Source organism: Nicotiana tabacum, chromosome 6, assembly GCF_000715075.1.
Source record: "Nicotiana tabacum cultivar K326 chromosome 6, ASM71507v2, whole genome shotgun sequence".
Taxonomy (NCBI): Eukaryota; Viridiplantae; Streptophyta; class Magnoliopsida; order Solanales; family Solanaceae; genus Nicotiana; species Nicotiana tabacum.
In genome coordinates, this window is record NC_134085.1 from 216,407,444 (window position 1) to 216,413,441 (window position 5,998).

Here is a 5,998-nt window from a genome sequence, read left to right on the forward strand (position 1 = left end):
AGTTTGATACTTCTATAAACAATGCTGAGCAAAAGAGTCGGCAATTTTTAAGAATATTTATTACCAATAAAGGAAAACTAATTTAGGTTCGATCTAATTTTGTAATGCAATTCAAATAATTTCTTATAAGTTAGAGCAAAACTATTAAATGTGCCCTTTAAAAAATTGGCATTTATATATATGATTACTGGAAAAAATAGCAAAGAGAGCCTTATAATTTTAGTAACAAAGATTAAGAATCATATGATCAAATGATAAATCGTATCGTCGCAAAAGTTCTTCATAAACAAAGATATTCTTTAAACAGAAACAAACCATGAAACATAATAAAAATTATTAATTACACCAGTTAGGAGCCATGATGAAGTTGGCAATTAATTAAATTGTCTTACTACTTCGGTCCCAAAAACCCGGTCCAACTTTTAGCTTTTTAGTGTCATAAAATATTTTCCAGATTAATCAGTTATATTAAAATTTCAAAACATAGTCCAACTACCTTATATAAGAATATAGTTTGAAGGAATAAATAAAATAAATGTATGGTATTAACAAAACACTTGTAAAAAATAACATGAAAGAAAAAGATATATCTTATTTGACATGGTGACCAGTGAAAGAGAGAAGATGAACTAATTCTATTTAGGAATTTAAAGGTTGCAGAGTAAACAATTTCATCTATGAGTTGTAAGGGTGCAACATACACATTTATTATTTACCGTAGCTATCTTTCAAACTATTGTTAGTTTAATGTTTGTTAGATTCAAATTGAAGTTTAAATTAATTGTTTCTTCAATTTGTTTCATATGTACAACAACAACAACAACCCAGTATAATCCCACTTAGTGGGGTCTGGGGAGGGTAGTGTGTACGCAGACCTTACCCCTACCCTGAGGTAGAGAGGCTGTTTCCAAATAGACCCCCGACATCCTTCCCTCCAAGAACTTCCCACCTTGCTCTTGGGGAGACTCGAACTCACAACCTTTTGGTCTTGGGGAGACCTTACCACTTTTTAGTACAAAATTAATTTATAAAAATAGCATTCAAAAAAAGGATAAAATGGTCTTTTAGCTTTTGTGGGATATTTTAGTAATTCATTTTTTACTTTGGGGCTTCACACTTATAATATAGCATGATTTAAATTTCCAGTGTAATGTAATTTTGGGGAGTGTTAATGCATTCTTGCTTACTAGCTACAGGAAAAATAGGCACCACGTATGCAGGGGCGGAGCTAGCCCATCGAGTACGGGTTCGGTCGAACCTAGTTACTTTGGTTCAATTCATGTATTTATCGTAAAAGATCCATTGAATATGTACAAATTATTAATTTAGAACTTAGTAACTTAAAAAAATTAGAACCCGAACCCACTGAAAACAACATGATATGATTTGCTTCCTTCGTGGAACTTATTTAATTGAAAGATAAAAAATACTTAAAAAGTGTAAAGTCGTTGAAAATGCCGTGATCTTGCGTGGGTCGGGTCGCATTTGTTGGTTAGGATCTTTTGACTTTATGATATTTTCAGTCTATAAAATAAACGGCTGAACTTTCTTACCTCATTTTAAAATGATATAAGGGAAAAAAAGGGTTCAAATTACAACCTATTGACCACTGAACTGTTCCATTGTGGCTATGAGATATAATATTAATTAATAATGGATTTAAAAGTTTTTTAGAAAACGGGAAAACATGGAATTTAAGGGTGGTTGTTAGGAATATTCCCAATATGCACTATGTCCGTTCGTTGACTCTCAAGTCTTCGTTCATAATATTTGATTTTTTAAATATTAAAAAAGAATTAATTTCTTTTTTCTAAAATTACTCTTGGAGTGAAGAGCCTATGAGTATTTGTTGTATTTTCAATAAATAAATTAAGGCTAATATGGTTAAGTACATTGTTAATTAATGCTAAAAGGTGGATTTCTTAACCAGATAGTCCCCGGACCTCCCTCGTGACCAAACCATGCTTGGTTTGGTCCGAATCTAACCAAGGAAAACCAAGTCCCAAATCTACCATCTACAAACCCTAGAAACCCAAAGCCTGGTCCGTGTCTGTTCAAGCCAAGAGATTAGGGTCTAATGGACCTTAATCGAAGTGTTTCTCAACCTTGAGAAGGGTCTGTTCAAACACAAGTTGATTTTTCTGATTCTTCTTTCAAAGATTTTAAGGTAAGTTTGTTTTCTCTTCTTTATTCAGTACGTGTGTGGTTTAAAGGTCTGTTCGTATGGCCGAATGTTTTGTGTAATTTGTGTCTTTAAATTTTTATCAACTGTTGATTGACTACCTTGCCTGTACCCCTCTGTTTGATCGAGTTTTTCTTCCATTTACTGACAATGTGTGTATGTGTAAGCTGTACAATCAAACGAATTTGAACTGGTTCGTTTAATTAGTTCCCAGGGCCATTTTTGTTTTGTCAGTGCATTCTGAACCCCGTGTTGATACTGTTGGATTTCTGATTATTGGCTTCGATTGTATGTGTTATAACTAGTATAGTCGAATCGATATACGTCGTCAATTAATTTCATGCTAGAATGGTAGCAACTTGACTCAGGCTTTTGTGATTTACTGAAGCATTGATTGAATCAGATTAGTTTTGTTGCCACTAGGTATTAATTTGTTTAGCCAAATCAGAAAAACGTTTAAGGATTGATTTATTAGCTGCAGGTTTCAGATTTTAATTTAGTTGATGGCATTGTTTACTCATTTCTCAGCCTTGGGCAGCATATGCATTGCAATGTAATGGACAGCATGTGCTGTCAGAACACACCCCTGCTGCCCATACCCTGCTTTAGTTTAGAAATATTAAACCTCACTTAAAAGGTAAGTCTGCCAGGGAATATCATGGGGGGGGGGGGGGGTTATATTTAAATAGCTAAGAGGAAACTGAAAAGGGACAGCACATGAGAGGGGTCCTGATTGATTAACAGGCTGTTCAAATGGCCTGATTTGGAGTTTATAAAAGGGGGGAGGGGGGGTTTCCATTAGAGGGAGGACAAGACATTGATAATAAAAAGGGAGAAATAGATAGATACACACAGAGAGAGACAGAGGGGAGGAACTCAGACTGAGCATTTGAGAACTGAAGTTCTAAAAGAAAAAGGGAGAGAATACTGAGAAAGAATTCTCTTGGAGTTAAAATAGATTTCAAGACTGGAAAATTGACATTGGATTTTGAAAAGAAAGGAGATAGTGAGAAGGATATCACAAAAATCAGAAACTGTTTTCTTCCTGCTTGTTTGTTCGATTCTTAGTTTGTTCAAACTGTTCAAATCAGTGTTGTCTTCTTTCAAGCATCGGCTAAGTCTATTTGTTTGGTTTGTATTGGTTGTTTCTCCCGGAATTGGATTGTCTGGATCTCTGTTTCTATGCTATTGGTTATTGCTGTCTTTCTGCCATTTTTCCATCGGCTTTAACTGTATCTTGCACTGGGAGTTGTTCTGCTTGCTACCTGCTGTTACTGCTGCTGTTTCTGTTGCCATTGTCATTCTACTGACTTCCTTTCTTCTTCGATTGTAAACACTTCCAGGTACACAACTTCTGAAACCATATGTTGTTGAAAGTTTGAAGTTGGGAGCAGAAATAAAGAAACGAATGTCTGTTTACTTTATAATACTTGTGTTCAAATAGGTCGAATGTTAGTTTAGCTTGTATTTGTTTAACTTCAAACTGCAAATACTCTGTATGAATTAACATACATTCTGATTTGAGATGAACTATTAGATAGCATTTGCTTGTTAGATCAGATGTGTTTTAATGCATACAACCATTAGGTTTTGTTTTTAGTTATGACATTATAACATAGAATCATAGCAAGCATCTGTATGTATTCTTGTCTAGATCTCTGAACTGTCAAATCTGTTATATTTGGTTCCATTTAATTTCAAGATAAGTGTACCCCAAACTAATTCTCATGCAGCGTTACGTTAACAGGGTGATAATGTATGCCAACCCTCTTGTTAGATTACTTGTTCCTATATAGGTTCGATATGGGCTTCAATATAGATTCATTGTTTCGAAATAATGCGATGACTTTTTTAGGAAAACTAATAAGCATTTTCGAATCCAATTAATAGTAGTTTTTCTTAATAAATAGCCGATTTCATTTATCAAGCCTAAATAAGTTAATTTTAAAATTCAAACTTAAGGTTTGTTTAATGTAAATTTAGTATGTGTTATTTGTTTGCTTGCAATCTCCCTTATCAAATTAACAAAGCTTATTCACTCTTTGAAGAAAAGGCATGAAATAATTCTCACCTCATAAAACAACCAATTAGGTAATCAAGCAAAATTCGGACTCGTCACACATAGTAGAGATTTAGTATGTTAGTTGCTTAAACAAGTAAGTTTGGTATTTTTCTCTTTTATTTTTTAGAGACAAATGTAATAGAAATGTAGTCGCTTCTGGATATCCTTTTCTAGAATAATGAGACGAGCCTCGCCAAATAAAAATGCCAATTGCGGGGCCCTCAATAACTAAACATAATAAATATTTAGAATTCAGGACATCCCGTTTAGTGAATTTCATGGCCTTCCCCAAAGATAATAACGCGTTAGGCCCTTTAGGCGCGGCTTAATTAAATTACATTCTTAAACTCAGGTGCACATTGATGTGACCCGAATCCAAATCTCAACGGAGTCGAAATGTATTAATAACTACGGGTGCATTGATTGCGACGTGGTTCAAGATGCATTTTTACGACGTTGCAATTCTATAAAAATAAATGATAATAATAAAAGCGGTTTTAAACTTAATAAAAGCACATAAGTCACAACATGTATTTAAATCAGATATTTAGCCATTATAACAATTTAAGCGACCGTGCTAGAACCACGGGATTCGAGGGTGCCTAACACCTTCCCTCGGGTCAACAGAATTCCTTACTTAGAATTTCTGGTTCGCAGACTTCATTTGGAAAAGTCGAAAATTTCCTCGATTTGGGATTCAAGATAAACCGGTGACTTGGGACACCAAAAAGCCAAACCTTTCCCAAGTGGCGACTCTGAATTAAATAAATAATCCCGTTTCGAATATTGTCACTTAAATTGAAAAAACTCCCCCTCGCACATTTTACCCTTCGGGGCGGGGCGCGCAAAAAGGAGGTGTGACAGCTCTGGCGACTCTGCTGGGGATGTATTAACCCAGAACCACTGGTTCAGGGTTCAAGAATTAGAGCTTAGAATAATTGTTATATTTGGCTTTATTATCTGATCTTTATTACATGTTTTTGCATAACGTGCTAAATGTTGTCTTTTACCGCTTTGATATTATCTGAACTATATATAAACTGTGCCGAAACCCTTCTCTTCTTACCTCCGAGGAGAAGCTCGCTGGTCGAGACTCCCTATTCTGTTAGTGTCAATACCTGAAATAAGAAAGAGGTCGGACAAGTTACAAAGCCGGACGATCTCGCGGGTCCCCGGTACGTAGCCCCCTCCTCGACTCGAGTTGTCCGCTCGAGCGCACAGTCTAGGACAAATACCCAGGTTATAAACCTAGTATAACGAAACTTCATGCCGGATCCCTAGTAGGAACGCTTATTTGCATCATGTTGCATTTGACTTAGGGGACTCAACACAGGGGTTGGGTCTGTCTAGGACAGACAACCTGAAATGAAAAGACCATCCTGCTGCATCCTATTTGTTTTGCGCATTTATTTGCTTCGGTTCCGCATGCTGACCGGTTTCTAAAAAAGGAAAATAGCAGCGTAGGGAGATAATTACTTATTTTGAAAAAATAAAACCAATGTCCAAGTAGTGTCAAAACCTCGCCGGAATTTTTCTAAAAAAAAATAAATAAGAACAAAATTAGTCTTCTTGTTTGATTATTAAAAAAAAATATGTAAAAATTTTCTTTTTATCACTTTCAAAATAAAAAAAGAAGGTATTTATTTAAAAGTAAAAAAAAAAAAACGGAAAATTCATAATTCAAAAAAAAATGTTGTTTCTTTCCTAATACCTCTGTTATAAATTCAGACTAATAGTCCAAATATTTCCTAAAA